Source organism: Cibotium barometz, chromosome 38, assembly GCF_041138505.1.
Source record: "Cibotium barometz isolate CiBa-2024 chromosome 38, ASM4113850v1, whole genome shotgun sequence".
Classification (NCBI taxonomy): domain Eukaryota; kingdom Viridiplantae; phylum Streptophyta; class Polypodiopsida; order Cyatheales; family Cibotiaceae; genus Cibotium; species Cibotium barometz.
In genome coordinates, this window is record NC_141083.1 from 2,014,192 (window position 1) to 2,035,289 (window position 21,098).

Below are 21,098 nucleotides of genomic sequence, written 5' to 3' on the forward strand. Positions count from 1 at the left end.
AGCTCGAATATGCTTCGCAATCGTTTTCGAGCTGTTTTGGGTGATTTTTAGTGCTTTGAGGTCTGTATTTTGCCTTGATTTCTGGGTTGAATTTTGAGGCAACATCGAAGGCCAAAATGATGGTTTTTCCCTCGGACACTCAAGACCAATTTTAAAGAGCTCGACGTCTACTTTTCGATGAGCACTAGAGCGCGTTCATCAAATTCACGGTTTAAGAGATATGAGCCTCCAAACAGGGCTATTTTCCAAACACTTTTTTTTGGCCAACAGACCCCCTTTCACGACATGAACTAGCAAGGTGTGGTCCATGACGTGAAGTGGACTTCATGGATTTTATTAAATTTGAATTTTTTTTAGTGTGATACCTTAAGGCGTGAACCGCTTAAGGCATGAAATCACTATTCCGGTATGGGAGACCAGAGATGACAAAGCAAGAGCCATCATAACTCTTGAGTTGGGGATGATACATACATTCACTATGTGAATCTTCCAAGGCTTCATGGGATCAATTGGATATCCTGTTTGGGGCTCAATCTAGGAGCTCTAAGTTTGGTTTCCTTATTGAGTTTTTTAAACTTTATGTGAAGTCTACAACTTCTCTTGCATCTCATCTTAACTATATGCAAAGTCTTATGACCCAACTTGCAAGCATCTCACTAAAGGTGGATGAAGACATTGCCATTGCAGTGCTACTCAAGTCATTGCCTCCCGACTTTGACAACATTGTGACAACTTTGATCAACATGGTATCACAGCTTGTCGCTCTCCTCACCTTGCTCTGCTTGTCGTCTGCTCCTGCTGCCTGATGTGTACATACTGTTGGGTTGAGCCAAGCCAAGCTCTTCTTAAAGCCTCTGCGTGCCCGAGCTCACCATGGCCCTTGACCAAGCTGCTTTGCTGCCATGTCCAAGCCAATGTTACCTCTGAGCCTAAGCCGTTGTCAAGCCCCTAAGCCAAAGCCATCGTATGACACTACAAACTCTGTCACGTTATTGTCGTCGTGGAGCCAAGTTCAATGCCAAGGAAGGTGTTGGAAGAGCCATCTCCTTAGCTGCCACGTGTAAGGGAATTCCCACATGCATTGAAAAGGGTTAAAAACCCTTATTATAAGGGTCAAAGGACCCTTAGGCCTCCCTCATCCTTCAACCACCCTTTACGGGTGAGTGGGTTAAGGGATCAGTGGGCTCTGAGGGAAGGTGGCTGGTAGTGGCCACTCTGCGTACACTCTTGCTCCTTCAACATGGTATCAGAGCGGGTCTCTCTCCTCACCTTGCTCTGCTTGTGGTCTGCTCTCGCCTTGTGTACACGCTACTGGGCTGAGCCAAGCCAAGCTTTTCGTTAAAGCCTCTGTGCCCAAGCTCGCCACCATGGCCCCTAACCAAGTTGTTGCTGCCATGGCCAAGCCAATGCTACCTCTGAGCCTAAGCCACTGTTAAGCCCTTGAGACAAGCCATTGTGTGAAGAGCATGTATTGCTACAAAAGGGTCACCATCATTATACTATACACCCTGAGACAAAGCATGTTATGCCAGTTCCTATCAACCAAGTAGGAAAATTTTGTGAGGACGATCAGGGAAATGCTACCCTCCCATTAGAAGTGCAAAAAGTAGCTTCAACTGCAATACTTGATAGTGGTGCAGGAGTGGGCATTGTGACAAGGTCCATTTGGAAAAAGTGGGGAAAACCAGCTATTAGGAGTACCAAGATGCGCTTGCAGCTAGTAGATGGAAGCTTAGAACATCCCCTTGGGCTGCTTGAGAACATATTGGTCACCACATGTGGGATTGAATATGAGCACACCTTTGCAGTAGTGGATTTTGGAAAACATCCAAACTATGAAGTGATATTGGGTAGACCATTCATGCGACAATTTCAAATGATTCAAGATTGGGGATACAATTATTTGTACCTCCAACATGATTCTGTCATCACAAGGGTCAACCTAAAGAATCACTCATATCGTGATGTAACAAGGTCTCCAATAGATGAGTTTGATTCTGCTTCATCTGAGGGCTCAAGAGTTACATTGTCAGATGGGCGAGAAGATCTGTGGATGTGTGGAGACTCATGTAGGGATTTTAACATTGAGAGACTTAAGGGTAATCGTCGAAGTGTATCAGATGAGGCATACATTCCACAACCCTTCCTCCCCCTGAGCACTTAATTGATCCACTAGAATGGAGCCATGTCCTTGTGCAACATTATCAACATGTGCTTTACCTAAGCCAATTCAATTTTGTGACTCAGATGGATATGACATTATTCCTATACGAATGGTACAACCACATGACCTTCTAGATGTTTTGTACTATGGGGATGCATCCACAACAGCATTGCATGTAGAGGAAGTCTCAGTGGAGGATTTAACACTCGAATCTGCTAATGATGCTGATAAGGAAGATGGATGGGACTCTGATTTTGATAATGATGTGATAATCCCTAAGGAAGAGTTAGGAAAGGCACGCCTACTCTTGAGAGGAAGGGAGGTTCAAGTAGAGATCCCTCGAAGCCGACCTAAACGTAAATGCTGTAAGAGCCATAAGAGAATCCGTAAACAAGATGAGAGGGAACGACGTGAGAGACTACAAAAAGAGAAGGGACCACCACCTCACTTCTCAGGAAAGAATGGATATCTATACTATGTCCAAGCACAAGATAATATCAAAGACCAAGTAAAACGATCAGATGGATTCCAACTAGGAGAAAGCTAAAAACTGTTAGCAAAAATCGCAAAAAAAATGAAGAAACAAAAACCAAAACTCAAGTCTAAAACCGATTCAAAAGAGAATGTCGAAAGTGCAAAGATAACGGTTGAACAAAAAAATCTGGGCAAGATTGCAAAGGAGAGCTCAAAACCGCATGGTCTTCAATGAGTGACGACTCAAGTGGACAAGAACAAGGTCTCAATGTTCCCCCCAACTTCACACAGTACACTCTTCAAGATCGGAAGATTGTTCTTCAACAGCCCATGCGACAAAGATTGTTCTTCAACAGCCCATGCGACAAAAGCCAAGCATGCCAGGGGTTTCATATGATTTTCCAGAAGATTGTTGAAGATTGTTTTTCAACAGCCCATGCGACAAAAGCCAAGCATGCCAGGAGTTTCATATGATGGTCCAGAAGATGCAAAAAAAATTGATATCGCTAAGCCAGGAGAAGAGCCTCGCTATGTGTGGATTGCCACAAACTTGTCCTTAGATGAGGAGAAGTTATTAATTCAAACAATAAAGGAGTATTGCGTTGTTTTTGCTTGGAGTTATAAAGACCTCAAAGGAGTTGATCCAAGCATATGTCAGCATACAATTCCATTGCAAGAGGATGCAAAGCCTTCTAAGCAACGTTCTTATACTTACAATGAGAATTTTGCACGAAAGATAAAAGAAGAAATAGACAAGCTCTTAGAGGCAGAATTTATCTATGAGATTGAACACACTGAATGGGTCTCCCCTATTGTAGTGGTGCCGAAGAAAAATAGAAAACTTCGAGTATGTGTAAACCTCAAGAAGGTAAATGCAGCTACTGTACGTGATCATTACCCACTTCCAATCACGGATCATGTTCTGGAACGAGTTGCAGGGAAAAAGGCATATAGTTTCTTGGATGGATTCTCCGGTTACAATCAAGTGTCAATTGATCCAAAGGATCAACACAAGACTGCCTTTGCTACTGAAGATGGCATCGTTGCCTATCGTGTTATGCCATTTGGTCTAACAAATGCACCAGCAACCTTTTAGCGGTTAATGAGTCATGTATTCAAGGAGTACCTTAGGCAATTTCTTGAGATCTTCATGGATGATTTATGTGTTCACTCACAAGAGCGTGATGATCATATAGAACACCTCAGACTTGTGTTTCAAAAGTGTCAAGTTTATCGTATATGCTTGAATCCTGACAAATGCAAATTCATGGTAAGACAAGGAAAAATTTTGGGCCATATTGTTTCTCGCAATGGGATTTCAACAGATATGGATAAAATTAATGTCATTGTCTCATTACCTCGGCCTATCAACCCTAAAGGGGTACAAATATTCATGGGACATTGTGGCTATTATCGTCGATTCATCTACATGTACGCTGTCCTAGCCAGACCATTATATGCTCTTCTTGTAAAGTTTAATTGGACTGATGAGTGTGAGGAATCCTTTGAAAAGTTGAAGCAAGCATTAGTGACTGCACTCATCTTACGGGCACCAGATTGGAACCAAATCTTTCATGTCTATATTGATGCTTCAAACTTTGCAATTGGATGTATTTTGGCTCAATCGGGAGAACATAATAAGGATTTCCCAATCTCATATGCTAGTCGACAGTTGAACAATGTTGAGAAGAATTATACCACAACAGAAAGAGAAGGTTTGTCCATGATATATGCAGTGAAAAAGTTTCACACTTTTGGCAAACAAATTCATATTTTTTGTGGACCATCAAGCATTGCTATATTTGGTGAATAAGCCTTGTGCAACTGGAAGGATTGTGAGGTGGTTTGTCATCCTTCTTGAGTTTGATTTTGAAGTGGCAGTCCAAAAAGGAACAACTCATCTTAGGGCAGATCATTTGTCTCGAATCACCTCTGGTGAAGCTCCTGTGGGTGTGGATGATGATATGTTAGATTCAACACTTTTCCTTGTAGAGACAGCTCCTAAATGGTCTGAATCCATCTTAGAAATTTTGACAAGTGGGCAGATACAACTAGCGGGTCCTAATGTGGACTATGGCGACCATTCAAGTTAATCTCAGGGAGATTATATCATCAGGGTAATGATGGAGTGTTGCGGCTTATACCTAACCCTGACCAATATGAGGAGATCTTGGAATGGGCACATGCGGGTATCGGGGGAATCCATGCATCAGCTACTACTTGTGTGTGCGACGTATATCTCAGGATGGGCAATGGTGGCCTACCATGCATGCGGATGCTGAAAAATTTGTTCGTAATTGTGCTTCATGTCAAATTCAACAGCCAATTCATAATGTCACATTATTCCAAATTTCAACTACACCAAGTTGGAGTAAGTATATTGTGGACTATCTTCAGCATGGTCATACTGATCAAAAGATTCCTAAATATCGAAAGCATGCTATTGAAGTTGAAGCGGCAAACTATATGCTGATAGAGGGCCAACTCTACAAGAGGGGCAAGGATGGCAACTTACGCATGTGTGTATGTGAAGCTGACTACTTGAAAATCTTGACTCATGCACATGCAGGTGTTGGGGGTCAGGACTCAGCAAAAATATCCAACAGCCAAGCTATGCCTAAAACCTATCCCAAATGACTCTTCCTATTTCTTCAACTTCATCCTCCTCTTCTTTGCTATATGGTATGCCGGTGTTTTCTCCTCTACACTCTTGAATTGCACATATAAATAGCACACAAAAGCTACATCTTCTACTAATAAGAGTGCACTTTCTTCCGTGCGTAGGCACCACATCTTTTACATTCTGATGCGAAGAAAGATCTCTCTTGTTTTTTTCGTGCCAAGACAACCCAATGTATTCTATGTTGTTCGTTTACACATGGTGATGAAATGCCACTAGGCTCAAACTCCTCTATATACTCATCGTAATAATCTAATGTCTCACTAATCAAAGCACAAAGGCAAACTTTTTGATTACGCAAAGATCTTGTTGTCTCAAACTTTTCATGTGCTTGAACTTCATAGAAAAGATCACAAAGAAAAATCTTAGAAAAGTACAATATAATAATAAACATTGATAAACTAGAGAGAGAGAGAGAGAGAGAGAGAGTGTGTGTGTGTGTGAAGAAGAGTAGGTAGGATGGATGGTTCATGGAATACTTGGGCTCAATGTTGGTGACATAATAGTGCCTACTGTTCTATTGGTTATACAAAAGAAATCAGTCACACGATTGATCAAACATAATTGTAATACCTTTCAAGACAAATTGTCCAAAGTAATCATGCTAAAGCAACTTGAATGGGACAAAGAATCTCATGTCCATGTGGATGCATGAGATGTAGTTATTGGTTGTGTGGTATTGTTGGAAGAAAAGTTTACATGGGTAGATGAAAGGACTAACCAATACCTTAAGGAACATTATAAGTATGCCAGTATATGTATGAAAGGACTAACAAGCTTTTCCCATGCCTTTATTAAGTGGGAATAATGATGGCACCTATATTCTCATAATTGGGAGAGATGAAAATGAAACTATCTCCATTTTGACACAATTCCATTTTTCTTACATAAATTCAAGGTAGGCCATAATAAGACCTTGCTTGGAAAAAGGGTGCCTCATCAACAATTCTTTATGCCTGGGCGAAATCTTAAACCTGCTGATTGAATTGTCATTATAGCCAGTTAAACCTTTAACTTGTGTTAAGGAAACCTTACCCTAACGTCGTATCGTGGGAAGTTTCCTACCCGTCGTCGAGCTCGAACATAGCTCAAGAGCTCCACCGTAGTCGCTCATTGTGGAGTGGAAAAAAGAACATGGGAACAGGCCTCTATAGCTTCCCACTCCCCCAACCTTAGAATCACTAGCACAAAATAGGGGCACCATAATCAAAGCAAACACCCAGCAAATACATACACTTCCACTGTGTGCATGACGAGGTAATCGAAGGCTGGCACAAAGTGCGTTGTGAGAGTGTAAACCTGTGGACTACACCACCAAACACGTCAATCACGCCTTCTCCTACAAATCAACACACACAGGATACCAACACACAACCATAGCCAGATACATCACTAGTATCATTCATCCTTGAAATCCCAGTCAACACTTCCATACAGCTTCTTCCGACACAGAAGCTTTTGCTTCACACCATCTTACATACACGACACCTTCACATCAACACACAAGGTGTATACTCACAAGGCTGTCCCTCATTCATCTTGGCTAATCCCCCTCTCACTTCCTCTCAACTTCGTCACCTCAGCCCTCGAGCTGCCTTCAGACACGAGCTACAGCTAATCAACAAAACCAACACCCCTGCCCTGAGACACCAGGAGGTAACCCACAAAAACCACACGCACACACACTCTCTCTCTCTGCTCAGCCAGCTCTGTGTAGCTAAACACAACAAACCTCCTTGCCACCAGCCACCGGCAACAAAGCAAACCACTCTTCTATCATCACCAACGTCTCCTTTGCTGGACTTCTCTGTATCTGACCACAAACAGACAGCCGAGGTCTTCGTTGCACTTGGCGGAACTGAAGTCAATGTTTTCTCTCCTTTTCTCTCGACGTCTTCCTCTCCTTCACTCTACCTACTACAGTCGGCGTCTTTTTCCTCCACGGCTTCACTGCTGCGAACAGCTACATCTCCAAACTCTCCGCTACCAGCAACTGCCAGCATCAAAACCAACCAAAGCAACACCTACCCCTCACTGCATCCAGAGGCGGCAACCACCACACAGTACATCGCTCTCTGATGTCATCACCAGCCGACCTTCACTTCACATTCAACGCCTTCTCTCTCTGCTGCTTACAGTCGACATCTTCTTCTCTGACGTCGTTGTGCTCTCCCTTTCTCTTATTGCAGTCGAAACCACCACCTTTCTCTTCTACTGCCCACACTGCAATTGACGACCTCTTCTCCTCTACTATTTTCATTACAGACAACCCTCATTTTGGAAGAACCCGCCAGCTGGCCTGATTTGGCATCTTCCTTCCGTTGAATACTCTTGCGCCACCTCCTTCACCGCCATGCACACACGTAGCCACCTTCCTTTAATGCTTTCTTTTTAATCTTGGATATTCCTCACTCCTCATACACATATCATATTGCCCCCCCCAACAATTAGTTGCCCCCATGCTTCCATACACACCTTTGAATACAACTTACAAGTGCCCATTTTACTTTTGGGGCATGCACACATACAAAGCGGCCGAATGACTGATACCATCTCCAACAGACCACGCTCCGGACAAGCCTGTACTAGCCTACTGCAAAACTATCCACTCTGTACACCTGCCAGGGCATTTAGGGCAAAGCTTTTTTACATGCTATGCATCCATATGTACACAAGCCCAAAACACTTTTGCAAAATTTTGCCTGCAAAATTTTGCCTGACACTCGTCATCATCGTCCTCCCACACCTCGTTGTCACAAAAACAAGGCGGTTGCTCTAATCCAACAGGTGATGCAAGCTCTCTCGCGAAGATTGTGTGGGATCTCCGCGGAAGAGGATCACGTTGGTTAGCCTAATCATGAGAGAGAGAGAGAGAGAGAGAGAGAGAGAGAGAGAGAGAGAGAGAGAGAGAGAGAGGGAAGCAAGAGAGAACAAGTGATTAGCACTAATCACTCCCACACCCTAATCTTAAGCACACCATACATGCTAGATTAGAGTTGCAAGAGAGAAGGAGAGAGAGAACACTCTACTTCTATTGGACAAATGGGAGAATGAGTTACAAATAAAAGAAATTTGCTTTTATAGTTCCAAGCCTTTTCCCACTAGATTGCCCAAGAGTAAGTGATCCGGGGTGCCCAAAACATAGTTACAAGGCTTTTCTCTATGGTTTGGTCAATTGACCAAGATCCTCTTGTATGTCCATTGAAGCTCAATAGTTGGGAGTGTCTTTAGGGCGTTTCCCTCATCAAATGATGGGATTTACAATATAGCCACGGACGCCCATGATTACATATGTGTGCAGATATAGTTGTCGTACGAATGTGTTAACCAATATGTGGTTAACATACTCCCCTTCCTAAAGTTGATCGCATCCTTGTGATCGGTGAGAGGTTGTCGAGGCATGCGGGGAAGTGTCGCACTTGGTTCTCCTATCTCTCCGGAAATGAGAGAAGGTGGGGGAGTTAGTATGATGGAAAGAAGTTAGTGGAGTACTGGTGTTTAAGTATCCAGGTCGGCTGATGGGCTCTGATCAGTTTGCTTTGTTGAATGTGCCCAGTAGTACTCTTTATTTTTTTTGTTTTTCTTTTCTTTTCTTTTTCTTTTTTTGAATCGCCTTTACGGTGGGACATCCTCATTAGAGGAGTCAAAGTACTTGAATGAGTAGATTAGCATGGAATACTTAATGACTAGTATCCCAGTGGTAGATGGTATGATTAAAGAGAAGTTAGTAAAACAACAAGGTTAGTAAAGTAAGTGACGAGGGGTGAATTTCGGAGAGACAAGGAGGCAACATGCATGCAAACTGCTTGCGCTCCGAGATGTTATATGTCGATGGTGATGTTCATGAAGCTCTAGCATCTTTTTCAAGACATCGTGATGGGTATCATTACTCCCGTGGATGTTGAGTCATCAGGTTCCGGTGTTCTCTCTTTTTCTTTTGGTGCGTTATCTTCTTCTGTCATTCAAGCGTTGGGATCCTGTGTGAATAGGAGTGTTAGTTGATGGTGAGAATCCATAGGTGTTGAGCCAAAAGAAGAAGTTTTGGGTAGGACAGATTAGGCATGAAGCACGTTATTTGGGGTGAAGTGGGGATGATTAAGAAGATCCAGGTGATAGGTCGTACAGATCCAGGCTTGCGCCCACCATGGTCCCCCCATCCAGAGATGTACCTGGATGGTTGTTGATGATGAAGCTTTATGCAGTGTGTGCGCATAGGACAAAGGTCAGTGAGATTTACAGGTGTTGTGCATGGGAGAGGGCAAAAGGTGTGCCCGTGGTCCTAATCACCTAGAGACTCTCTTTTTTTTCCTTTTTTTTTGACATGTTTTTATTGGTCAACACCCCTAAAGAGGGTTTTGTACTGAGTGGCCCATGTGGCTAGAGTTGTAAGCTTACCCCTAAAGAGAGTTTTTTACTGAGTGGCTAGAGTTGTAAGCTTACCTTTGAATTTATCTTTGAGTGGTTAGATAGGCTCAACCATGTGTAGCCCCTTGGTTTAGTGAGACGAAGTCGAGGGGCGGGGTGGAGCTTTGTGGTTGGGCGAATTGAGCTTTTGAGTGCCCACGCATTGGGTGTGGGAAAGTCTGAAGGATTTCGTGTCGAGGAGGAGAGGACTTGCCTGCCTGTTGGTCATCAAACCATCTTTGTCGATGGGATAGGTATTGGCGTGGTGGGTGTGGTTTGGGAAAACTGCTAAGGAGTATGGCTTGGGAGCCAAATGCTGGAATTGCCATCATGGAAGCCTTGGGATTCTAAGAGACATTTGGGCACCCAACGTTGTCGAGTGATGAAGGTACGTGGTGGTTTGGTGAGGCTTCTGGCTTTTTTGTTGACGAGGCTTTGAGCTATGAGGTGGTTGTCGCCGAACGGCAGAGAAGAGGCTTTTAATTGTGGCTTGGGAAACCACAGGTGTGTGTTTCCTTCATGGAAGCCTTGTGCTTTGAGCACATTGGTAGGCACCCAACGTTGTTGGGTTCACTACGCTTGGGGTTGCCAAACCCGTGGTTGTGGGGCCTTTTGTGTCACAGCTTCTTGGGGAGTTGTGATGTGGATGAGCACAAGCAGCATGCCTAGGTAGCCAGAGGCGAGTGTTGCCCTCATAGTAGCCTTGTGCTCGTCAGGTGGTCGAGGACTAGCCAACATTGAAGCTTTGTCTTAGGGTTGGTGTTTGTTGGCTTAGTTGGCTTTTTGCGCTTGGGTTTTAGAGATCGCCACCTAGTGATCCATAGTTATGTGTAGCCATCGTAGAATCCCTAAGTAGCAAGAAGATTCTTGGGCACCCTGGAGAGATAGAAAACTCTCTCACTTGTAGCAAGAGTAGCATGATCCACGTGTAGCTCAATCCAATGGGATTTGCATCCCTTTCGGAGCTAGGGATTCAACCCGTATCGGTGCACAAAAGCTTATCCACAAATGGAGAAAATGCTATGAACACCACTACCTAGACATAGACTTAACACACACAAGCTCAATCTTGCCATAACTCATTCACTCATCATCCCACTCATTCATGCATCCAATACAAGAAGAAAGCTAAGCTAATGCATACACAAGCTCAAAGCATACTTCATTCTCAAGCTCTTACTTCCCTAGCATGCACACAAACCTTGAAGCTTAATGGAACTTGAAATAAACATGCACACTAGAGAATAGACATGAGAAGAGAGACAAACATCATCTCATTGCATTGAATTAAAAAAGAGCATTGCTCATACAATAATGTAGATGGGGAGAGAGAAGAGCTTGCGCCTCTATGAAAAAGAGGGAGAGCTAGTCTCAAGAGAGCTCAAACATGAGTGTAGCCCAATGTGTCCATAAGCTCTCAAACGAGCCACTTTTTATACAAAAACTCTAAAACTCCCAAAACTTCCCATGTGGGATTATTCTCAAGCCCACTCCCACACTCATCTACAACTTGGAACTCTTTACAAGAGCCCTAAATAAGAATGTCAAGTCTCTTGTTTTCCTGCTTGCATCTTTGTGTTGCATCCTTGCATTGATCACCACTCGTCACCGCAACACTCCCCCCTTCCTATTTTGCACACGTCCTCGAGCGCGGTAGAAGCAAAAGCTGCAAAAAACAATGGATACAAGTAAAGCCTTTTATTGAAAAAAAACCAGCAATGACAATCTCACACGTGAGCATACAAGTGAAAGGCTTATTAGAGTTTTAAAGAGTGCTAAAAGAGGTGAGTAAAGACTAGTCAAAGTGAGACTAAGTGGTAGATAGTGCTATGCAAAGGCAAGTGTGCTTGTACACCGCATGTTATGACCGCAGTCTCAATGTTCTACAATTGTTTAAGTTATTCCTATACATGGCAACCCGACTCCTAAATATGAGCAAAGGTGATTGGACCTCCTTTTTGTGTGTGTGTGTGTGTGTGTGTGTGTGTGTGTAAAAGTTGAATAACGAGGAAGGTTCCATCCCAATGAGACCTAAGAAATGGCCAAGAGACCTCCGCCAAGAGAATCTAAAGGCCGCTAAGTATCTCAAGGGCGACAGACTCTTTTCTTTCTTTTCGACATAAGGAGTACCCCATGAAGATGATGGCATCGGTCTCGAGGGCCCATAATATATCCCAGAGTCCTACCAGCATCCATCAAGGCGATAGAGTCCTTGAAGGTCTTTCTTAACCTTTTAGACGTCAGTGTTCACCCCATGGAAACCAAGGCATCGGCCCCAAGGTGCTAAGACAACCCAAGGTCCTACCAAGCATTCCACATGGCTGTAGACATGTCATATCTCGATTCACTTGTATATATTTTTTAGGGCATGATTTTCATAAATTTTTTATTAATGCTAGCACCTAGCCCATACCTAAGAGGTAGCTACCACTAGGGATAATTAATATACTTCGAGAGCATAAGAACTTGGCATACTCCGTTGGTATATATCCTACACCGTCTTCAAATAGAAATACCTTCTACTAAGTCCTCTAAGAATCTAGAAATCACTCACCACATTTTAATAACTAATTTAAAACTTAAACCAGCCAACTGTGTGTGAACATGCAAACAATATATCCAAAAGTTAAAAGCACATAAAGAACAAAAGATTATGATTTGAATACACCTGTTGTAGTGCTCATTGATGTTGTGCGTTTGCATTGATGCATTGCTGATGTTGTGCAGATTGCTTCTCTTTGCTCTTTGTAGGCATTGCATGTCTCCTCCCTTCCTCATTTGTGTGTACGGTAGGTGGACTATTGGGGCGTGTTTGTATGCTCTTGTTTAGCTGAGATCTCTGCAAAATGTTTATTAACAAACAAGAAAAGAAAAGAAAGGAATAAAATTTGTTATTAGTGCCAATCACCGAATATAGCCGAGGGGAAAAACCCAGTGGGAGAAAAGTGCCCTGGCTTGTTGATCTTATTGTGGAGTTGATATAGCCGAGGGGAAAAACCCAGTGGGAGAAAAGTGCCCTGGCTTGTTGATCTTATTGTGGAGTTGATAAGCTTACCCTTGCACTGGTGGTGGATCCGTGTCCACTTATGCTGGAAAGATGGTATCAATCACTTCAGGATGCAAGGACAACCCTGTACAAAAACCGGCCTCTGGAGAAGGTGGTAGAGGAAGGAGTGCTTCCTCGCTAAAATATAGCATTGGTTCTATGGGAAGGTTAAGCAGACAATTTCGATTTTGGAGTGCTCAATATAGGTACTCATAGTGATCCAAAATTGACATGTTGAGGCTGGGGGAAGGAGGGCTTGCAAGATAGGTGGTTGCAAATCATGTATGCATGTATCCCTCCATTGTTGTGCTTGAACCTCCTCAAGTAATCTACGTTGATTTGGTCCTCTCTCTGGTACTCTCTGTCTCCACCTCTAGCCAAAGAGCTTTCTACAGTGTGTATGGCCATGGGCCCTATTGGGATACCAATTAACTAGCCATAAGGCTTGTACATATGAATAGAGATAGGCAATGGGAACCCACTTAAGTTGGGCAGTTGGACAAAATCCTTGTGTATATATACCACTTTTAATAATGTTAAGAAGGAGAAGGAGAATATATACCACTTTTAATAATGTGAAGAAGGAGAATCAATCATTTCTCAAGTGCAAAGTTTTCTTCTTCTCTTGTGCTCTTACTTCTTGCTTGCTTGTTGTATGCATACTTGTGTGATTTCTTGGAGGTGTGATTGAGTGTGCATGCTTGATAGCTTAAGTGAGGGAGTGATTAAGTTAGAGTGGAGAGAATAGTGGTTCAATATTTCTAGCTTAATCGTTGCCTTTTGGAAGGATTACCTTTGAGGATTGAGAGTAGAAGAAGAACGTAAACAAGAGGGATTGACACACCACTTACCCTCTTTAGCCTCTCCGAATGGGACTTTCATGATCCAAGATAAGTGGTTTGTCCACTATCCTATGAGTCCTTGCAACAAGAAGAAAGAATTTGGTTCTTGACATAAAGAAATAGTAGCCACGTTGCTGGGGATTGAACTAGGTGTTGGATGAAGGAAGGAAGTAGATCCATCTTCTATTGAAAAGCTTCTATTTTTGTCACCTTATCTTACCCTTAGATGCAAATCTTTGGTTTAATGCTGGGGAGAAGTATTTTAGAGTAGGGTATTGAGTATATTAGAGAGTTTGTGTGTGTGATTTATGTATTTGGGAGTGGATTTATGTGATTAGAGAGGGATTTCTTTCTAACATTAACCTTTTTGTGTTGTTAATTATTAAATTGATCTATTCTTTGTCTCACAGGAGTAGTGGAATGAGTAACAAGCTCTCCCAAGTGCGATTGAGGTAAGTTATCTCTCTATTCAGTTGATTTCATCATTACCATGAGAATTAGTCTTAGATTAATTAGAAAATTAGTATACATTACCTTTTTTGTATTTTTTACCACATCTAACTAAATTTAGCCATTTATCTTAGTCATAGTTATTTTTCAAAGCATTGAGTTGATAATAATGGCATTAGAGTGTTGGTAAGCGCATCACTGCAATGTTAAAAACCTAAAAAATATCCAAAATACCTTGAGAAAACCAACACCCCCCAAAAAATGTGTACTTTAGAATTTCAGTGTCGCAAATTTTTTTTATCGTCTCTGGATCATCGGTCCAAAATCCGAATCGTGTGACTAGAATTGAAAAATGGATAGTAGAGGGGCATCTATGGTATTATCTTTATTTCCACACGCTTAAACTGACAAAAAGGGGACTATGAAGGATACAAACCAAGTATTCTCTTGTAAAGAAGGAATAAAGCAGTGTAAAGAACCTAGCCACACATGACACTGCATCGAGTTCCACGCCAGCTACTACTGCATTAAATGTGCTTTCGAATTGTCAATCCTTGTGAAGTTTTGATCGCCAATCCCAACTCTTTAGTTTGGAATGCCGATTTCAAGTCTATCATTCATGTTCCACATTTTGGATTGTCTCTATTTTGAATAATTTATTTTTAGATTGTGTCACTTTTTGAATCATTGCGTTTCAAATCATTGACATTAGGGAGTGGTACTAGACTACGCGTAGAGTTAATCTCCCTAATTATGCCAAACACTAGCTCAGAAGAAATCTAAGAGTCTTTCATAAACGGAAGAAATTAGATCAATATTGTGGGATATAGACCATATAAACAATGAGTCATAAAAAATGTGCACGAGTCGTGAGTGCACATTTGCAAAAGGTCATCCACATTTGCTTAAGGTTTTGAGAAGTGGCTATTTTTTGAAACATGTACGCACAAAAGTACAATTAGCTCTTTAAATTTTTTGTTTAAGGCTATATTTTGGAAATATAAGAAATTTCACAAGTTTTTCTATAAACAAAATTTCAAAAAGCCATGATAGATAAACCTAAAGACAACAACTTCTCAAGTATACAAGAAAACTAACCATAGTGTTAATGCGTACACAGTGAAATCTGAGCACAACTTAGAAAACTACAATCTTCTTACAACCATTGATCTTGATGTGTCAATCATTGAACAAGCAGAAGTTCAATATGAACAAGTTTCACATGTTGCAAATAAGTAACTCACTATAAATAATCATGCTTGTAATAAAAAAATCCAAAAAAGGGAAGCAAAAACCATACAAACTATAGTGTATTGATAGCTAGAAAATGGAGCACCAAAATGAAGCAGAAGTTTACATGTCAAATAGACCATGACAAAACTCTTCTAGAGTGAAATGAAAACCATTTTCCTAGGTACAATAATTTCTAAGCACAAGAAAAGAACTATCTAGAAATCTGTGAAAGAACAGACTCTGTGTTCTGGCTTAGGCTCCTCCTCTGCATTCTTTTCCTCTTCTTGCATTCGCTGAGTTTCCACTAGAGGAGTACTTATGACTCCTCTAACATGAGGCTTGTAGTCCACTAATCATTTGTCAATGCACAGAAAGCTTGCATTCGCTGAGTTTCCACTAGAGGAGTACTTATGACTCTTTCTTTTGTCTCTCTAACATGAGGCTTGTAGTCCACTAATCATTTGTCAATGCACAGAAAGCTTGCATTTCCTCTTTATAATAGTCCTTGAAGTGATCAATCACTAAACTCACTTCCAATAATCTGACATTGAAAGCTTCCCTATAGCAATCAAATAAATTTTTTGCACTTGCAAGCTATAGGAAGTCAAAGAGTCTCTCTTCTAGTGTTGGATTGATCTAATCGTGTTGGTTAGAAAGACAGCGCGATACGAGCAATCCACTTTGTTCGGATTGATCTAATCGTGTTGTGTTTCCACTAGGGAAAATCTTCTATGATGGGGCCATATCAGGGGGCTGGGTAGCTAAGGAGCCTGAGGGGGGCAGCACAGGGGGCTGGGTCAGCTCAGGAGGCTGGGGCAGCTTAGTGGCAAAAGGAAAATTGGGAGCAAAGTATAAGTTGGAAAGACAACATAGCGGTAGCAATCTGGTGTCAGGAGATCGATGCTATCGTGCTATCCTTCCTAGGTTGGCAGATGGGGTAATCTCACAAAACTGGGGCATCTCACGGTGTTGGGGCAGCTCAGGGGGCCAAGCAAAGGGCAAGCAAAGCTCAGTGGACTACAAGGAAACTCAATGGCATAGGGCAGCTTAGGGGGCAAGGAAGGGGAAAGAGAAGCTACGGGCAGCTCAGACGCATAGGGTGCTCAAGCAACTCGGAGGCAGATTTTTTAAAAAATTAACAAACTATTTATAGGCACATGACGCCATGTGGAAATGGTATGGATGCCACGTGGCCATGCCACCCATCCACACGTGCGAAGCCACATGTCGATGTAGGGTCACACATGTGAAGCCACATGTCGATGTACGGTCACACGTGTGTATACACATGTGCATTAACACTTGCACGTGTGGATACATGTGTACCCGTAGTATAGTTCAATTTTTCATACGCCACATGGCATAGTCAAGGTCGTCTATAAATATATTGGTCGGGATAATTTTTTTTGACTATGCGTGCATGCATAGGTGTCCTTTACCTCAGCTCCTCCTCTTGGTCTTCACCCACACATGCTGTGCATCCTTACCCTAGCTCCAATGGTGTTCATATTAGCAATAGGATCCCATCTTTACCACAGCTCTAGTGGTGTCCAGCTAAGCTTGTCCCATTGGAATAATGACATGATAATCACAGACCTGAGTCATCGAAATTCAATATACATGCCGTTCTTCCACAATGTTAGAGGTGTGCTTATTCTAATCAAATTCTCAAGTTTCATGTCTGTAATTTACACGATTGCTTATTCTAATCAAATTCTCAAGTTTCATATCTATGATTTACATAATTTGCAAAGAAATCAAGCCCTCTAGGCCTATTTCTGCGCACATGAAGGGCCAATCAAGTTCTAGTGACATTCCAACAGGCTTCCCATCAAATTGTTCTAAACCATTGTAATAGGGTAACTCAAGATTTAGGAAAATTGGGTGAAGAGTTTCTTTGCAAGAAGGAAGAAACCCCATGAAATTATTACTAATCATTGTAATAGGGTAGCTTAACCTCACATGTGTAAGATAAGGTTTTAAATCTAGCCAAGTTTAAAAGGGAGGGATAGAAATAGCACAACTAGTAGCCCACCAATGCGGCATGAAAGACGGTGCAAATACCAACCCCCAATAATCGAATTTTTGCATACAGCTCAATTGGCGCCAGGAGTATATCTGACGATCCTACAATACAGTTTTCAGTACCAGTGCTCCCCGCCAACACAACGAGTGAATCCATTATTCATTCCCATCAAAAGACGACTCACTTCACTCCAATTCCACGACGCAAAGCAACGAGACTCTCATGTCTGTTACAACTTTCCTCACTTCTCGACATCCACATTCCATGATATCACAAGTCAACGACAGCAATTGCTCACGTGGATACGAGCATGGCGAAGAATTCCAGATCCCGATATAGTACCCGTCAAAAGATTCATGAACTTGATCGTACTTCTTATCGATCAACCAAAAGAAAGGTATGTTGGATTTAAGGCATAGCAGCTTTTCTTCAACATGAACAGAGGCCCAATTAAAAGAGCCATAATACTTTGTTATCATCTCCTCAGGTGTCTTCCGGGTTACATGCATGTCATGTTCGAAGACCTGGTCGACACGAGGTTCTGGACGTCCCACTTAGCATTTCAAAGAACCCTTAAAAAGCTTCAATCCCACCGAAACTTCTACAGACACGAGTTCGACGATTAGGTCTTTCAACCTAGGTAAAAAGTTTTGAGGACAAAACCTACATCATGTAGGGAGGGATGTTAATCCCATTTTAGATTAACAAAGATACTCCTCCAATTAAGGACATCAATAAGTGTTATGTAAAGACACTATGAAAGTTATACATTTTGAGATACTGGCCACCCAAGGCCTTAGTTAGTAAGTTTTGAGCACCCAAGTGTGAATAAGAGCCAAATGTATAAAAGGCAATTTCTATGAAAGAAAACTTGGGGAGCCTCAAGGGACATGAGCTCAAAGCATTGGTAAGTACCCAATGATAGTTGTTGTCTACTGCTTCTCCCGGTTGCAGTTGTGTGGAGTTTCCTATTGGGAGGTGTGGTAACCCATAACACTCATATGAGAATGATGACTGTAGTGGCTCTGAGAGCAAATTCTTAATAAAGGAGCTAGGCATTCTGTCTGTGATTATTCATGGTGAAAGGAAAACCAAGGCTGCTTTGAGGACACTTGGCAATGATCCAAATGTACACATGGCGAAGAGAGTTTAGTACCATGTTGAGACAAGCTAAGATATGATGGTTATACAACCCATCATTATGCTTACATAGTTAAAGCAATACAAGAGTTAGACCCCACTTGTTTTGAGTAGACACTTGAAAATTAAAAAAAGAAAGAAGCCATAAATAGGGAGATGGCAAAATTGGATGCAAATGCAACATGACAGTTAGTGCCTTTGCCTAAGGAAAAGAAGGCAATTGGATATAAGTGGGTGCATAAGATCAAGCATAATGCAAATGGTTCAATAAGCAAGGACAAGAAGATTGGTTGCCAAGGGCTATGCACAGACCTATGGCATTGACTATGTTGAGACATTCAGCCCGATAGCCAGAATGACAACCGTGACAGCTATCATTGCTACGACTATTACCTTCTTGCATGGTGATTTGCAAGGAGAAGTATACATGATGCAGCCACCAAGTTATGAGAATGATGCACACCCAAATTTTGTGCGCAAGTTACGCAAAGGTCTATATGGCTTGAAACAGCAACCCAGAGCATGGTCAAACGAGATCGGGGGATTTCAAATATCCAATATAGATTTTTTACTTTATGTGAAAAAGGTAGATAAAGGAATCATGCTATTAGTCATTTTTCACTTTATGTGAAAAAGGTAGATAAAGGAATCATGCTATTAGTCATTTATGTGGATGACTTGATTATCACTACTGGTAATGATGCGACATACATGATGTCAGGAGGATTTTGAAGCAGAAGTTTGAGATGAAATATTTGGGTGAGCTACGATATTTCTTGGGCATAGAGATGGTGAGATCACCTCATGGCATTTTGTTATTACAAAGGCAGTATGACTTGGACATGTCCAAGTATGGTGTGACAAGCTGTAAGCCTATTTCAATGTCATTAGAGTAGAACATAAAGCTTTCCATAGATACAAGTGAGGTTTTGGAGGAGCCCACATACAAGCATATAGTGGATAGCTTGATCCACATGACCATTACTAGGCCAAACTTAAGCTACATTGCTGGACTTGTGAGCCAATTTATGCAGGTCCCTAGGAAGCCATACTTTGATGTGGCTAGACATATTCTCAGGTACATAAATTCCACAGTTGATTTATGGACCTTTCAATGAGACTAGTACACAAAGATACAGCTACATGGGTACACAGATATTGATTGATCTGGTAGTGTTTTCACATAGGTCTACAGTGGCTTTATGTTTTCATTTGGGAGTGCTGTTGTGAATTGGAGTAGTAAGAAACAACCAACATTTGCTTTGTTGAGTACAAAGGCAAAGTGCAGGGATGAGGCTATTGCAACTTGTATCCAAGGTCATTCTTTGGACGCTCATTCAAACCTTGCAAGTTGACGACTAGGTGTCCCGAGAAGATCTCCTACCCAAAGAGTGTTGTCAAGCATCCACCCACTTACATGCATTCTACTTGGCATGGTTTCGCGTCTACATAAACCGTCTCCTAACCATCTGAGCACCCATGGCCAACATCTCCAATGTCTAAACTAGGAACTATGGATTGCTCAACACAATCAACACAAAAGCTACTCTCCTCACATTGGAGAGTTAGGGGGCCTTACAAAATAGAGCAGCATGCCAACCGCATAGTGATAGTGTGATGACAGTTGAGCATTGATTTTTACACAACCTTCCTATAGTCTAATCCCTTAATGCACACCCTACTGGATTTGAATCTTGGTGGAGTGACAATGTTAACGAGTGTAATTGATGACTAGCTTTTCAAAAAGAAGAGGTATCTCAAGGCTAGAAATATATCTTCTCAAAGAGTTGGAAGAAGGGAAGAAGGTGCAATGAATGGATCAACCACAAAAGCTACTCTCCTCACATAGGGTGTGTACACAAACCTAATTTCCCAACCAGATTAGCCTACCAACTATCTTCCACTAGTAGTCCCATCTCCTCTGCAATGTTGACAAACTCTTGTTCCCCAATGAAATGTAAGGAACCACCTTCTTGCACTAGTGCTGCCATTAGGATTTCTTTTGCCACAAACATTTATACCTTCCTTGCCTCAGCATTGCGATTCACCCCTACCACCATGGACACCATTTGCCTTGTCCTATCAATTAGTGCCTTTGATGTGCCTGCATATACATTATGTTGATGGGTGCCGATGTGTATCAAAATAGAGCAACATGCCAACCGCATAGTGATAGTGTGATGACAGTTGAGCATTGATTTTTACACAACCTTCCTATAGTCTAATCCCTTGATGCACACCCTACCGGATTTGAATCTTGGTGGAGTGACAATGTTAAGGAGTGTAATTGATGACTAGCTTTTCAAAAAGAAGAGGTATCTCAACGCTGGAAAAATATCTTCTCAAGGAGTTGGAAGAAGGGAAGAAGGTGCAATGAATGGATCAACCATTAAAGAAAGAAGAGCCAAGAAAAAGTGTAGTTATCACCTCAAGTTTGAGAGATTTGTTTATTGAAAATGAAGCTATTTTAAGTCTTAGATTTATACCAACCTTGTAAAGGGGTTGAGAAAGAAAACAAGAGTATGGCTTAGTAATGAATAAACCTTTGCGAGTATTGCTTAAGAACATACAAAGCTGTGGAGTTTGCACCAGAACTAGATGGACACGGATGAATTTCCTACTAAAGAAGTGGAAATTAT